The sequence below is a fragment of the Larimichthys crocea genome, chromosome VIII (assembly GCF_000972845.2).
Source record: "Larimichthys crocea isolate SSNF chromosome VIII, L_crocea_2.0, whole genome shotgun sequence".
Lineage (NCBI taxonomy): Eukaryota > Metazoa > Chordata > Actinopteri > Sciaenidae > Larimichthys > Larimichthys crocea.
In genome coordinates this window covers 13,836,373-13,852,648 of record NC_040018.1, presented here as the reverse complement: position 1 = coordinate 13,852,648, position 16,276 = coordinate 13,836,373, and the positions used below count along the sequence as shown (strand labels likewise).

Genomic DNA, 16,276 nt, shown 5'->3' with positions numbered 1-16,276 from the left:
CCCAACAGTCACTGTGTCATATGGCGACATATTACCCAATGAGAGGGTCGATTCATACAGGTGCAAAAAGAACATGTGACCATAGTACACACATACACACGCACACACAAGATGGTGTCCACTGTTTTCATTACAGAAAGTTCTATTCACAACGATGTTACACTTTTGGAAAACCATTCAAAAAATTCAGAGAAAAAAAAAGTATTTTAAGCATTTGTTTTATGAATATATAAGTGTTTTTTTATGTGGCACAAATCTGGAAATGATTTTATCCAAAAGAAGATTTTGAGCAGGTGCGAAATACTGTGACGAGGTATGGGCATGTGCCAGCATTTAGAAGTGTTTAGCCACACACAAGCACAGGAAAAGTGGAAAAGCCAGGACTACCAAATTGTCAGCAATACTAAAGACATCAACACAAAAATTTCAGCCATCCATCACAGCTGTCGACTTGTTTCTGTGGCGACAGTGATTTATTCTAGGGCTGAAATCCATTTGGACTCTCTCTCTCTCTCTCTCTCTCTCTCTCTCTCTCTCTCTCTCTCCCTCACACACACTAACTAACTCACTTACTCACTTACTCTCTCACACTCACTAACACACACATAAACCCAAATACCATGCACAGCAACTCTCCCAGTGTTAATAAGTGTTGATTTATTTTTTTTTGCTGTTGCAATTATTTGGAGTCGACAAGTGTTGATTGGAGAATTATCTGTCCACTCACAGAGCTGACATGGCTCTTGGGCAGGTGTTCAAAATATCAAATATATTTTACTCTGGTGAGTGTTCATTTGTGCACTTTCTGAGTGGGTTAAAGCCTGATATTTTGGCTATGTTTGAGCTCAAATAATCAGAAGAATCAATGAGTTTACTGACTGGCATTTTTATAAGGGCGATATTCTATATATACAAATTCGATCTACCCTTATTGATATAAATGGGGCAGAACAAAACATTAGAAACACTTCTCAGCATAACACAATACAATTCAACAGCAACACAAACTGCAACCTTCAAAAAGCAAAATCACTGCATCTCTAATTCTGTTTCAGCAGAAACTAAACATTTCAACCTTTCAAAAGAAAGATTTATGGCCCAGCTGATGAATTTTAATGCATTTGATTCAGCTAGATGTACATAATAAAGTGGCAACTTTGTTAGGTACCTCTTGTTGTTTTCCTATCACAAGTTAAAAGTGCATCATACTCCAGTGTTTGTAAGGCGTTGTGCCAAAAACTAGCCATCAAGCCCTCTGCTTCGTGAGATTTTCCTGCCAAACTGAGAATAAAAGACACCAAAATAAAAGAGGATTCAATTCCATAGTTTTCTGTTTGCAGTGAGACTATCATTATAATAAAAGTTTAAATCAGAATATCATGCAATTTTAACTCTCCACTGGTGTCTTAATATCCTCTGCAACACAGTAAACAATATACATAAATGAAGACTGTCACACAGTGATGAACCAGATTCTCTAAGCTCCATAAACCCCACACAGGAAGTAGTAGGTAGGTAAGACTATTTTTGACATGGGTATTAGCCATACAGTGTTTTAGCTACTGTTGTGCCACAAGCACAATAAATGTAGAAACATGAATGAAATCTGATATTTAGAGTGAACTGACAATGTGTGCCCTTCCACATACAGAGTCTGTCTGTGGGAGAGGATGAGGAGCAAAACAGATGCCTGCTACATCGCTGGTTTGCTCCCCTTCTTCATCCCCCTCTTGTTTAATTTCCTCTCCTTTCTCCACAGCTTCTCTGGTATTTTTTCATATGTCAGATGATAACTCGGGTCCTACAGTGTGCAGGAAGATTTATCAGTCAACGCACTGCCCCTAATATCCCCCATCTGCCAGCAAGCACACCCAGTTCCCTAAGCCCGTGCTCTAGCCCTAAGCCTTGGCCCAAGCCCTCTGACTGCACCCTAGGATTGGTGTGTGTGTCTGTGTGCGTGCATGCATGTAAGTTTGCTTGTGCTTGCAGTCACGTGACTCTACGCTTGCTGCTGGCGTGTTGGCTGATGGGTATTTGTGCCACTGCTAAAACATGATGATGCTACCTTTGCAGATGCATGGTCAGGATCTGTCAGCTCTTAATATGTTTGTCTGTCTGCACAGTTATCTTAGATGTTGATCTGAGTTGGCTTGTGTGTATCAGGAGTCAAGTAGAGCAGAGAAGGCTCTGCTGTGTGCTTTGCACTGGTCTGGCCTGTCTATGTCTAGAGGGGCGAGGCTAGCGCTGAGGTTGAGGTCACTCAGGCTCTGGTCAGAGCCAATACTCTGAACAAATCTTAATAGAATGCATCACATGACACTACAGACGAAACATTCAATTATCTGGCTGAGTAAAATCTGTATGATATAACAGGTAGAAATTCATTAGTGAATCAAGATAAATTCAAATGAAGTTGAGATCATTTTAAAGCCAAATACATCACTGATCATTTAAGGATGTATTCATTTATTTACTTATTTACTCTGATCATTACAGCATGTTTACTGTCTCAGTCCAGTTGTAGTGCTGGTTGTCTGAGGCCTGTGTGACTGAGGCTGTCAGTACTTCTGCATAGTGATTGAACTCCAGCTCGGGTCTGGGCCTTGCCATGATAACGTGCCAAATTTAGCTCTGCTCCTAAAATCCTGGATTAATGCCTGCTTTAAAAGCTTAACATGGTCAGCCATTCAAACATGCACTGGACTGACTGGGCTAACTTGGTTGCCTGTTATCTCCTACAGAGTTTTACAAGCACACTATCTGTTGGGGGAGAATTTTTAGCACCATCTCTGCTACTACCAACACTATTGACGTGCAGAACACCTGTGCTTTCTGTAGACCAGTACTGACATGTTATCCTTGGAAATGCTTTTAAAAAAAATGAATTTGTTAATGTTTTTGTAATAAAACTATTTTCTTCTTCTTCAAAAGCAGATCAAACACAAAATACACGGTATAATTTGTTTAATATGAATATATATATATATATATATTTTTTCTTTCATTAAATTTCACCGTCATTTGAATTAATAAATATTTCAAGTTAATAGAATCAGTTACAAGTGGAGGCAAAAACTACAATAATTTTGTACTTTTACAGCTAAAGCAATTTGTCATGTTTGGAATAAAATGATTGATGGTCTGAGGATTTGGAAGCTTGCCAGAAATAAGATGCAAAAATGCAAACCAACAAAAACACTACTTGGTACAGTATAGTATGAACTAAATGTTGTTAGATTTTTGTTTTGTTTTTACATTTATGCATATAAATCAACACAAGTTTGCAACAGCATGCAACACATCTAAGAATTCTATCCTTCTTTCTTCCTACCTTTTTTTTTTCTCATTTATAAAAGCACGTAATATAAACACTGACTGGCACATGCAGCATTTGTTCTTTCAGCTCCTGGCTCCACGAGGTTTCTCTGTATTTTCAAACAATATTTACTCAAAGTATCCATCCTTTTCCATTTTCCTCTGCGTGAAACAGAGTGTATAGTGCAATATAATACACAGTAACACAGGATATTTGAGATGAGTTATTTAAATTCACTTATTTGGTTGTGAGGCTTTTGTTGGCATGTAAGTGCTGGCACGGAAGGAAGTGTGTGTGCATTTTTCCTTCAGTGATACAAACTCCTCTATTGGCTGCTCACAAAGACTGGCACCTGCGCTCCTCCTATAAGATGTCTACCTCAGTGCTGTCAGTGTCGAAGAGCAGCTTGGATTGGATGCCGCCTGCAACTATTTACTGACACTAGGAAGAGCTACATCTGAATAAATGTCACTGCTGCTCTGGACACAATTTTTCTGACTAAAACAGGTGCATCTGTAAGTCTGATTAACATTAAACATGTTCAGAATTCCTGAGACATGAGCAATGTCTAATGGGGATTGTGGAAAATTGCACAGCCTCCAGAAGTCATGAAACCACATCAAGCAGATAGAGAAGCTGATGCCTCCAAGGGATTGGTTTAATTACATTAATGTCCCTGATTTCTGAAATTCTGCTTGACATCCTTGTTGCCTCATTTGTTGTTGTTTTCATATGTGTTTGCATGTTAGGCTTGAGGTCCTTTTGCCTTGAATCTCTAATATCCATCAGGATAAAAATACAATGTAATAACGCTTGCCTGCCTTGAACAGTGTCTGGAGTAAATACGTATGGTCATTCCACATCTTATTACGGCTTATGACTGCAGTCATGTGCATAATCACTTCATGCTTTTCTCATGTGTGAGTAACTTTTGCATCCTCAGCTGTAAGCCTGACCATAGATTGTGCTTTTTCAGCCATGGTGTTTTATCCAGTCGGTCACCCGTGTATACAGAAGGAAGTCTAATTGTTTGTTTTATGATGATAAAGATTTAAAAAAAAAAAAAAGAGTATATAGAGCATAGACAGGTTACTGAAAGCATGATCATGCTGTGGCCTTCACAAGGTTATATTTTCTACAATATCTTATCACAATTTGCTCTCGACTTTATCTTTTTTACTAAATATAATTTCTAATGGTACCACTGGAGAGCATAAGTGCAATTTGGATAAAAAAGCACTTAAAACATGGTATGCTGTAGAGGGAACAGGGTGGTTTGTTGTGTTGTTTAGTTTCACAAACTGAGCTGAATTTTTCCAGAGCAGAATTTCTCATTATGATGTATGGGCGCAGAAAACACCGGAGCGATGATATGTGTTTCATGGTGTGCTGTGTGTAAGTGTAATGATGGTGGGGTTTGGTGCTATGTTGATTCCATCTTGGCTGTTCTGCAATAATTCAGAAGAGGAGGAGGGGCGGAGTGGCGGAGAGACACCATTTTACTCCTCCAATCCCCCTTCGCCACCACTGGAATATAATCCGCTGTCTCCTGACCTTCAAATCATGCAGCGCTGCAGTCATTTCAATTGGCCCGGCCGCCATTAGCGTGAAATGTCCTCTAGCCACTCTGCTTCTGCACATGGAAGATTTCCTTTCTCCCAGCATGGTTTCCCTCTTCTACTTTGCTCCTTCCCTCCATCTCGCATTCTATCCACCATGCCCCCTGAAGCCTGGCTGCGATGGAGGGTGGGAACCTCTTGCACTAAGGAAATGAGCCACCACAGGAGATGCTGTTGGTCAAAAGACAGGATGAAAAACACTCACTCTATTAGACTATGATATGTTTGTGTTGCACTGTGTTCCTTTATATATATATATATATATAATATATATAGATATATATATACTATATATAAAATATAAAATTATAAACAATTTATTGATTTTACAAGCTGATCTCATTTTTTAAATGCTTAAGTGTGTGCATGTACAAATCAAAAGATTTTATTAAGCAGGATGCTAACATACAGTATGATGTACTTTAAATATAAGATATTTTTCTCAGATATTTTGCTGCAACTGCTAAATTGCCTGCATGATTTTTGAAGATACTGAATTCTTTTTTTATAACAATTCATAATCTGATCTGGAAATACTGATTCATAATCATAATCAAGTGCAACCATTGTTGCATCTTTATTTTATTCCATTATTTTCACCCTGGACACACCAAATGCAGCTTTACAGTGTTAAGGACCAACAGCTAGTTTGTGGTCGCAGGGTTCACTGGAGCATGCCCGGGGTAGTTCCCTTGGCCAAGTGCATCCTATCCCGGGAGCGGTCTGAGCCCTCCTTATCATACTGGAAAGAGGGGAGAAGATATACTGACTCGGGCATAGAATCACATGCCAAAGCTCAGCATGTGTTATGTTGCTAGTAGACGGATAGATCAATTATTGAAAGAGGACATATTTGATATGATCTGAATATTAAAAATATATCAGAGGGCAAACAACATTCATGGCTGTCTTCAGATCTGTGCTGAAAGATGTGTGTCAAATCTCCAGAGAGATGCTTTATTCAGGAGGGTCAAGGGGTTCTCTGACTGTTTGATATGATGCGAGAATATTTTTATTTTTATTTTTGTTGTTGATTTATAAAAAGTAGTGTAAAAATGTCAGCCGTACCTTTCAAAATTATGTTTATTATCAGCGTTCCTCATAAATTATTATTCTTCCATATTCATAACGACAGATAAATATCCTATGACCTAGAATTCATCTCACGATAAAACATCATTACACAAACACATATCTCAACATCCTCATGTTTTTCCTGTTTCCAAAAGATTTTCCTGGTTGTGCTCTGAGTGAATTTGGCTCACCCTGTCACTGCTTATTATGTTTCTGGGACAATGACAGCTGGAAATGTGTACTTTTATGTACATATACTGACTGTCTGACTGCGTGTCAGCTTTGAGAAAACGCTGATCCAGGTGCAGTGGGCAAACTGATGAGATTTGTTTACACAGATAGCCATTGTGTCCCCTGGTCTTACATGGGTCCTCATCTGAAACCTTCCCTGAAGTCTATTTCTCCCTACTGGTTGTTATTACACACAGTGTATGTATTTATGATTAATGACCCCACTGGGGTATATCCATAATGCTATGACCTCAAGGTAAAATTGAAATGCATGCACTGGATGTAGAGCATTCTTATATTATTGCCCAATATACTTAGCAGCCATTACATTTGTTGGCACTGGTGAAAATAAAACAGAGAGCTATGAGGTTTCAAATCAACAAGGCCACTCTAAGAAATGGACTTATTGGAATTGCATTAAGTTGATTAGACTGAGAAACGAATACTATTTACAATGGAGCAGTGTTAAACACTCTTGTTTCTCCCAGCTATAGGAGTGCATTGACAGTCAGTCAGCATCAATTAAATCTCCTGATCTGTATATCCTGAGAGGCCGGACTTGTTGTCTTCTAATAAAGCCAGTCTGTGGCAGCAGAATGTTTCATTTCCTCTTGGAGATTGCCCTCAGTAATGCAGAGTGCTTATCATAGTCCTGGAAAAGGACTGGAACAACACAACGTTCTGATGGTTGATACCCAGATCAACCTGAGGGCCAGTGCTCACAGCACTTCTAAGCAGCAGTTGGACCTATTTAGTTGCACTGAAAACCATGGCTGTTTACACAGAAAACCGCTTGCTTTAGTTCAAGTTCATTGTGTGTTTGATTTACATTTTATAATGTACTGTACTTTGTTGAGATATTAGTTATGGTAAAACAATGGTTTTAAGTACATGGTGTTTTGGGAATATTACGAGTATTAGTAGTTACGTGTGTCTGTTTGTGCAGATGAAAATGAAAAATGGGGTCTGGGAAGGACGGGGTTGCGAGGGGGCCAAGCTGTCCCTGGTCATTCATTCTCTCTGCCCCCCCTCCTGTCTAATTAATGGGCCACGTTCATACACGTTATTGCACCAGAGGGTCTGTCACTCATTAATCATGTGACCTTCTGTGGCACAGTTAATGACCTTGGAGGAGTAGATCAGCTGGAGATGGCTGAAGCCGTGGAATTAAATTGTTTCTGGAAGTGGTCATGGTCACATCAGGCACTTTAACAGTCACTCTGCACAGGCCCTCTCCTGTTACACCTCAGTCTGCGTCTCACCCATAGGTCCTGGCAGGCTCTGCCATGAGGAATGACAGGGGAATTTCAGGCACAGGGCTCAGGATTAGAGTAGGCAGGGGATGGAACCAATGTTGAACTCAAATCACTCAGTTATGACTTTATTGGCTGATTTCCTGCATGACCACTGCCCGTCACTCTTCAAATCACTCATAAAAGAACCAGCTTGTGCCAACTTCTTAAAAAACTTCTGTCGTCAAAGTTCTGTTTTGTAGCTCAATATTCAGTGAAGTTTTTCATTGGAGTTTAGTAACTGTATGCTACAACTTTAACGAACCCCTTAAATTTGATCAAATTATTCTTCACAATCAATTAAACATTTATCTGCAAAAGAACAGGTTATTGGAACCTCACAGCAGTCTGACTTTTCTTTCATGCACCTTTGCAAAATGGAGTCATGTTTATGTATTATACTACGCATATCACAGTATCACATGTAGCTGTAATTTAGGTTTGGAATTATTATTTGATTATTGGTCAGATAGATTGATAGATAGGCACAATCAATTTACAGCAACTGTGTTAATCAATTACTCATTTAAATCATTAATTAAGTGTACATGCCATGCTAGATAGAAGACATGGTATCAACATGGGCGGGTAGGTGTATTATATAAAACAGTTTTGATACAGTCAGTGTACATTGACACAGTTCAAGCAGAAGAAAGTCTGACAAGTTTTTAATTTAGACTTGAAAGATTGTACTCTATTGTACCTGCATTTTGATATTGGAGCCACCAATAATAAAATGTCTGCTTTGTGATTCTGGAGGAAGCTTTCTATGTTAACTTACTAATTATAATTTCTAAAAAAAATATGCAATAAATTATATTAATCAAGCCATCAAATACTTTACAGGCCAGAGCAAGAAATCATACTCTTCATTTGTTTTTATTTTTCATTTATTGGCTCTTAGTTTGTTGTCAAAGATGATGCTTGCATTTGAGAAGTCAAGAATGATAATGAAAACTTAAATTTATAGAATGTTGGTTATAACACAATTTGTGCCATCCAGTTTTTAATGAAGCATCGACACTGACTGTAATTCCATGATGTCCTTAAGGTAAATGGAGATAAAGTTGAGTGTTGTCAGTGTCACAGCCAATACTACTACTGTCTCAGCGAATGTTACAACATTAGATGGGAAAAATCAATGGGCTAAAGACAGTATCCTGGGGTACTCCACAGGAGTACATTTATTCTGTTATACGGATTCTACTGTAGGCCAGTTTCTCCATGTGACCACAATGTGATCTACTGTATATGTTTTTCAAAATGTGTTAGAATTAAACATTTAAAAGTGCTTTAATTAAATATATATATATATATATAAGATATATATCTATATATATCTATATATATATATATATTAATTTGTAGCATTTTCAATTTTTTCTTCCAATTCCAAAACTAGTTATTGTTTGATTTATTTATATTAGTTATTACGCGTTCAATCAAAATATAATATGTTATTATGAATATAGCAAAATTCTTTGTAAAGGAAAGGCAAATTAAGAAAACAGGGAGTAAGAGAGGTTATTTACTGCCTCATGACTAAAGCAAGTACAACAATTATACTTCTATTCCTACCATGTTTATAATTAACTATTTTGAGAGAAACAAAATAATTTCACCATGTCTCCAAAGTTTAAATGATGATCACGCTATGGCTGCCACCTCCTTTTCACAATTGCAGCATTAAAATGTTAGCTTTCTTCTCAGTGACATTGAAATGGAGGGATTTTGTTTATCCCCGCCTTTGTTTATTTAACATTTTGCTCAGCGGGGGAGTTTCAGATAGATTGTTTTCAAGACAGTCCCCGCAGACAGCGAGCAAACACTCTACAGCTTCATCAAACAGAACAATCTTCAACTTTCCCCTTCTGCAGTGTGCAGGGAAATGTGACTGAGAGGAACATTATAATGGAATATGATTGAAATGATCGTCATAATTTTTCTGGCTGAGTCTGTAACAATATGCAAGCACTGGTTTTTAGAGGATTTATTTAGAACCATGTGTAAGTCTACCATTACATAGAAAAAAAAAACACACACACAAAAAAACACGGATGAAAACATTTCATTTTGATGTGGAAAACATTTGCGAGTTTTTGTTATTAATGAATTCGCTCGTGTGTGATGAATTCTATATTTTTTTCCATCCTCGCTAAGAAAGCATCAACAGACAATGGGACACATGAAATTCAACCTGAAATACAGAGAGCGAGCTAAAACAAATCTTTGTGAGCTGAAAAGTGAGTTCACCCCTGTATGAAATGAGTTCTGAATTGTGCAAATGTGAGCCAGATGAGTTTTGATGGCAGCCTGGTAACATTTTTATTATTTTTTTCGTTCAAAAGTATATTTTTGGAGTCGAAGTAGTCGAAAATCCATGTCAAAAATGGCATGTTCAGTGTCAGCATACAGATGTCCAGAGCTTGGTGAGGACAGTCATGGACGATTGCAAATGTTCTCATTAAAACACACATAAAATCAAACACACACACACACACACACATACACACACACACACACACACATATATGCTGTACCATTATGCTCTCTCTCTTACCACCCTCTTTCTCTCTCATTGCTGTCTTCCTTCTATCTCTCCTTCCACCAGCTTTCTCCCTGTTGCAAGTGCAGGCTTGATTAATATTTTCCACTGTTCCGTAACCATGGCAATAAGGTCACTGCATATGATACTTAATTGAATCTTCCCAGTGCTTTTGTGTGCATCTCCTGTGTCCGGACAATAAAAATCTTCCACTGATGACTCCAACCCCCTTCCTTTACTCCACTCCCCTCCATCTTTCTTTTCATTTTGTGCCCCATGAATTTATTCATTTGTTTCCTCTGCTATCTCTTTCTTGTACTCCCTTTCTTTCCTGGCCTCTCTCTGACCTAGTCTACCTTGTCCTGTCATAGCAATTTACTCTTTTTCTTTTTCTCAAACATTATTCTCTTGCATGCCTTGTCCTTCAGCAAGGACCAGGATAGCTTCATTGTTATAGCGTAGAGCTAAATTCTTTTTTTTTTTTTTTTTTTTTTTTTTTTTTTTTTTTTTTTTTTGTTTTTGTTTACACCCACCTGCTGCAACAGCACGTCATGACTTATTGCTCTTTAATGGCAGCTCCTCTCTCCATGGCATTTTTTGCCCCTCTCTTGCCTTCTTTGTCTGTATGTTGCTTACTACTTTTCACCCCATGCAGCATTTGCATACTCAAATCAGTCTCAGGCACAATTGTTAAATTGATTTCAAACAACTCTGATGATTCAAGTGGTGAAACAAAAAGCCTGGCAACCAGGAAACCGCCAGGACACAAAGTGAGCCACTGACACAGGGTGCTCTCTGAGCAGGTGTTCTGATTAATGCCTAACAAATTGGGGTCCTCTAAGATCCGGACATAAGTGGGAGACATGTCCCCTCTCCACACAACACATGGACCAACACATAAACACACGCTGACTGAGTCTTTGTTCACGCAAGTATGGAGGCTAATCCATGACAAGAGGGGATACAGGTTCACAGGGAGAAAACACTGGAGTGGATAAAGAGTGGTGGGGTGAAGGGGAGGTGGTGGTCTGTTTTGGAGCTGGCTTTTCAAAACACTATGATAGACATGGAAACTAAATGCATGTTTTATCAATGTTTGATTGCCTTGATTTAGATGTGATAAATTTCCATTTTAAATGTATTTTTTTCAGCTTTGTACATATAATAAGAGAGGAATCAGCCTTTTGAACAATACAAACCGATAAATCATAATATGAGTTTTAGAATCAATAACACATCATTCAAAGAAAAAAAAAGATTATTTTTGCAGTGGTACTTGGCAGGTCATTTTCTGGAAAGGTCAATTTTGTTAATGTTATTACATAGTAAGGGAGTTGTGTTCTGTCCTCTTCTAATAAAAGTGTGACAATGATGTTGAGGCAATCATTAGACTCAAATAAAACAGAGAAAGATAGACTAAGAGACAGGACAGGGGGGAAAAAGTACACATCACATTTGACATATGCACCATAAAATAACCATTAGCAGTTACCTACAATCTGAAGTGACAGTCTATCAATAATGTCACTCTGAAAATAGGACAGGTTTGTTGCTGTCTTTAAATCACCAGGGACTCCATATAGCAGAAAAGCATGCAGATATAGAAAATGCATTAAGACTTGATGTTAATGGGTGTGGTGGGACACCCAGGGGCACAGGAGGACATCGCTCACCTCTCACTAGGTCACGGGCTTGAGACACCTGCCTGGTCTGAGGCTCCATCCCGGAGACATCTCCTATGGTTAAACTTGGCAGCTGATATTATTTAGTAGGTCTATTATTTACAAGACTTACAGATAAAATGCATTTTTATCTCCAAATTTTGAATAAATTGTATTTATTTTAATACAATTTTATGTTTAAATATCTCAAACCCTGAGCCCTTAAAGTTATCTTTATTTTTTTTTAACGTTTTGAGTGGTGTTACGTCTGTAAAATTATATGAATGTATGTTATAAAATGCCCTTTACCATTTATTAGTGTGCAACTTCCAAACCAAACTCAACTCAACCTTACACAATCCCTTTAAGCATACACAAAGCAAACTCTGTCACTTTCAAAGATATGCAAACGCATATTGCACACACACACACACACTCACTGCCTTGCATTCACTAACCGACCCCTTCCTCCCTAATGGGGCATTTGCGTACAATCAAACTTCGTGTTGCATATGAATGGACCTATTAATGAATGGGACATGCACGCAATGTCTGCCAGCTTTGAAAGCCCAGAGCAGAGCACGCTTCTTTTCTATTACCATGTTTAATATGGAAGCACGTGGAGGCTATAGTATGCCCATCTGCTCCTCACACACGCCCCTCAGCCACCCCATTTCTACCATGTGTTGGCGTAACAGGCAGGCATTGTAGCAACAAGTGTCTGCACATTACCACGCTTGCCAGCTCCCCTCACTTGGCAGCGAGCCTGCTAAGCTGCCCGCCCCCTTATGAGAAAAAGACTTGATTGTGCCAGGGGAGAGAGCTTAGGGGGTAGACCGGGAAGAGGGACAAGGAGGGGGATTTGATTTACATACTGCAGTTTAGGCGACACTCATCTGATTTTAAACGGCTCCAAAGCAATTAAGGGTCATTAGTCCTTTTGTTTTCTGTTGTGGCACAATATAGCAGTGATGGCATCTGAGGCGCAGTGCCCCCTGTGGGGGCTGCCTGTGGGAATGTCAGCATTAACAGGGTCTGTCTCCCACCCTTCCTCCCTAGTCATGTCTCCTACTCTACCATTGACACAGCTTTCCTCTGTGTGTAAACAAACACTCAGCCTGGCACTGCAAGGGAAGCCACTTTGGCAAAGACCCAACTTTGGAGTATGCAGCTGGTTCAGGAGGCACAGGCTGCTTATCCTAATTATCCTGATCATGACAACAATTTCTTTCATATGATTTGCAAATTGGCAGCACTCAATTAAATTTGCTTCTGGCAAAGTCGTAATTTCACACAATGGGTAATGTCTCCAACTTAATTTTAGGTCTTATTTTAGTTTTAGCAGCTAAATACAATACAGTACTGTGTGGTGGTGGATGCACTGTAAATCCATGTGATTTGTTAATTAAATCTAAATGCCAATACACTAGACTATTTAACACAAATCATGATTTTGTTTCTCTACACCGATGCAGCAATACTTTATGATTACTTTCTATGCACTGAAGTGAAAATGAAATCATTTAAAAACATCTTCCTGAATATAATAGCACTATGATCAAGCAGCTATTTCACATAAGATATAATGCAGTAAAATAACATTGCCTCAAGGTCAATCGTGCAACTGTAATGAAGGCTGGGATGTATTCTTCAATATGCTTATGTCTGTATTGTCCATTACTCACCTGGCAGGCAGCGCTGTGTTAAGCACCCTTGCTCTTGTGAAAAGGCATCAAAGGCAGCAAAAAGACAGGTATGGTATAGAATGTGAATGTTCACATGTCCATTTGTGTGGCTGTGAGACCCTCCGCAGTTGGTATAGAAAAACACTTACTGCTAATGTAAATAGCAAGGCAGCATAAATCAGGAGCCACGCGCAGCCCGGGAGAATATCGTGTAATAGTTATTGCGAAATGAAGTGGCATTGGGATCAATATCCCACTATATCTCACTCTGGCGTAATGGCGCAGAGGGAAGCTGGAGGCCAAGGGAGTCCGGTCCCTCCACCCCACCATGGGCCTATAAATCTACCTGACCTGCAGCCCGCTTATTAAAGTGCATACGCAATCGGCAGCAGCCATCCAAAAATACAAGCTTACTTACTGACCTGGAGCCAGGGGAATGAATGCCTTTACCTTGTCTAAGGGCAGGGGTTAAAGGCTGATTGAGGCTGTAGCATCATCACACCATACTGTATAGAGAAACAGGGAAGTGTTGGGTTTAACTCAGCATTGATAATACTAATATAATTTAAAATGAAGTCTGAATGTCAACACTGCAGGGAATTCTGTGGATTAATTTCTATTTCTGTTGTCGTAAGCCCAGTATGTTGTATCTAGGTTTTTATGTTCTATTTATTAATGAATTAATTTATCTGTTTGTCTTTTATTCATAGTATCTTGAGGCTTTTCTTTTTCAGCTTGTAATTGTGCTTTCTAAGATGGTCAAAATTAAACTAGACTCTCTTGTTTGCCATGCTGTCAGAGATTATTTCTGAATAAATTAAAGCAGAAAGGAAATTATTTCTTATTAAGATTAATACAGAGATTTTCCCCTTCGAAAATTGTCTGTTCAACTTTAAGTTTGAATTTAATGACCTCACAGCTGCAATTAGTGGAGTTTGCTCATGGTGACTCAATGGTGATTAGCTTGGTATTGTATGTGTTGTTGTATCATTCTCACACTTAAACAGACAATAAGGAACAACAGCACATGCTATGTCCATAGTAGCAGTAAAGAAAAAGCTGTTTTTGAAATGGTTTGTATTTGAGTGGGCAGGATTTTGTTTTGCTCGAGGTCCAAATACTCTTTTTTTCTTTTCTTTTTTTTGCCTGAGCTACTATACTGAAGTCATTTAAATGCAATGGATGTATAGAAGAAGAGTAGTTTATGATTTACATATATACATTTTTTGTTTTCTAAGAAAGAGAAATCTTTCTGGTGGCTTTTATATATTTTGTGTGTAATATGTCTGTGCAGTGTCTTTTTCTTATCCTCAGGTTATAATAAAACTTCATAACAAAGAGCACAGAGCCCACAGACAGAGATGAGTGCAAAATAACAATATGGTGATTATGGCTGTCTATGATTTGCCAGATTATTCAGGTTTTATCCATTCATTCACGAGATTTTCTTGCAAGCTTAGTACAGCCGTGGGGCAGATATTATTGGTCAGTAAGATGGATGTTGGCAAAAGCATATGAATTGTAATTGTAATAAACCAACATGAACAGTGAGACCTGTGGTTCACTTTTATTTTCTTGGAGACAATTGTTTGAAAGATACACAGTACGATTGAAGACTGTGGACAATGATGTACTTCTCTTATGTTTTGCAGGACTGTGAAGGAAGCTGTCTCTGCTTCACTGTTGGTAAGTCCTTTACACATTTTACTTATTTTTACTAGTACAAAAATGTTTAATGCTTTTTACAACATTTGTAACCATAATAATATATTTCAACAAGAACTATTTAAATCTTACAGTCCCGTCACAAATTATCATAAAAAATAAGAAAAAGATGTTGTATTATCAGTGAAGTGTGCAATGATCTCAATCTTTAGAAAATATGAAGTGACATTAAGCAAGCAAGGCTATCTTTATGTGCAATGATGGTTGATTAAATTGTTGTATCTTACTGAAGACTTGTTTATTGATATCTTAGATGCGCATTCCGCATTTTAAATTTCTTATGTCAGAGCTGGATTGATTTTGAGACGAGATGATAATTATATAAATACAAGTTGTTCTTATGAGATAATTTTACGATGGTTTAATATAACTGACAATTCAAGCAATCCTTTCTAATTAGCTGTCTGTATTGAGCAGATGCACTCATCAACACCAGTGATATGGTGTTTTATTTTGTTTAATTCAATAATCTACTCAAGTGTAATTTTATAGTTGTGAAGTGCACTTATGTAATTGCACGTCCATGATCATTTGTTTGATTGCATACACACACAGGCACAGTGGTTCTTTATGGATATGTACATGCACATGAATCTGGATAACCATTACCAGAGTAATTTAATTGTCGACATCTTCATGCTTGCTTACTGTTAGTGAACTTGCCCTATCATTAGCCTCCTCACACACAAACACACACGTCTTCCCCGACCTGCCATTACCCTGACCTTGAACCTAGAAGGAATTAGCAGTTCAGAGAACAAAGGTGACGATGGTTTGGTTTTGTAGATGATAACGGGCTGACTTCTGGGTGGTATGTAAAGAAAACGGATGAGGGCTGGAATAGACTCCAGAGTGCACTACAAAGCTGTTTGTACCACAGGTGATACTCTTAACAAGATCTGATGTGTGGAAATCAGATGTAGATGTGCACCGCAGACTGACCTTTGCCCTCTGTGTGTGAGGATCTGTGACCAGTGGCTGACCCGTAATCCTCTCCTAAATGGTTTGACAATAGAGAGACGTATTGATCTGGTCAGTCTTCGGGCTAAAAGGGTCAAGAGCGTGACACACAAGAGCGTCTGAGTCTGCTTTGTGTCTGCAGGTAGAGTGGTGTTACAATTATTGGGG

At 38.5% G+C, this 16,276-nt stretch overlaps 1 protein-coding gene across 1 annotated transcript in view; it reads left to right on the top strand.

Annotated features, from left to right (window-relative positions):
- zfhx3b (zinc finger homeobox 3b) overlaps nucleotides 1-16,276 on the top strand; it is a 328,353-nt gene that overhangs the window by 125,879 nt on the left and 186,198 nt on the right. The window contains exon 4 of the mRNA XM_019270499.2: nucleotides 15,076-15,109. The gene's annotated coding sequence lies outside the window, so the exon portion shown is untranslated. The remainder of the gene's footprint in view (nucleotides 1-15,075; nucleotides 15,110-16,276) is intronic.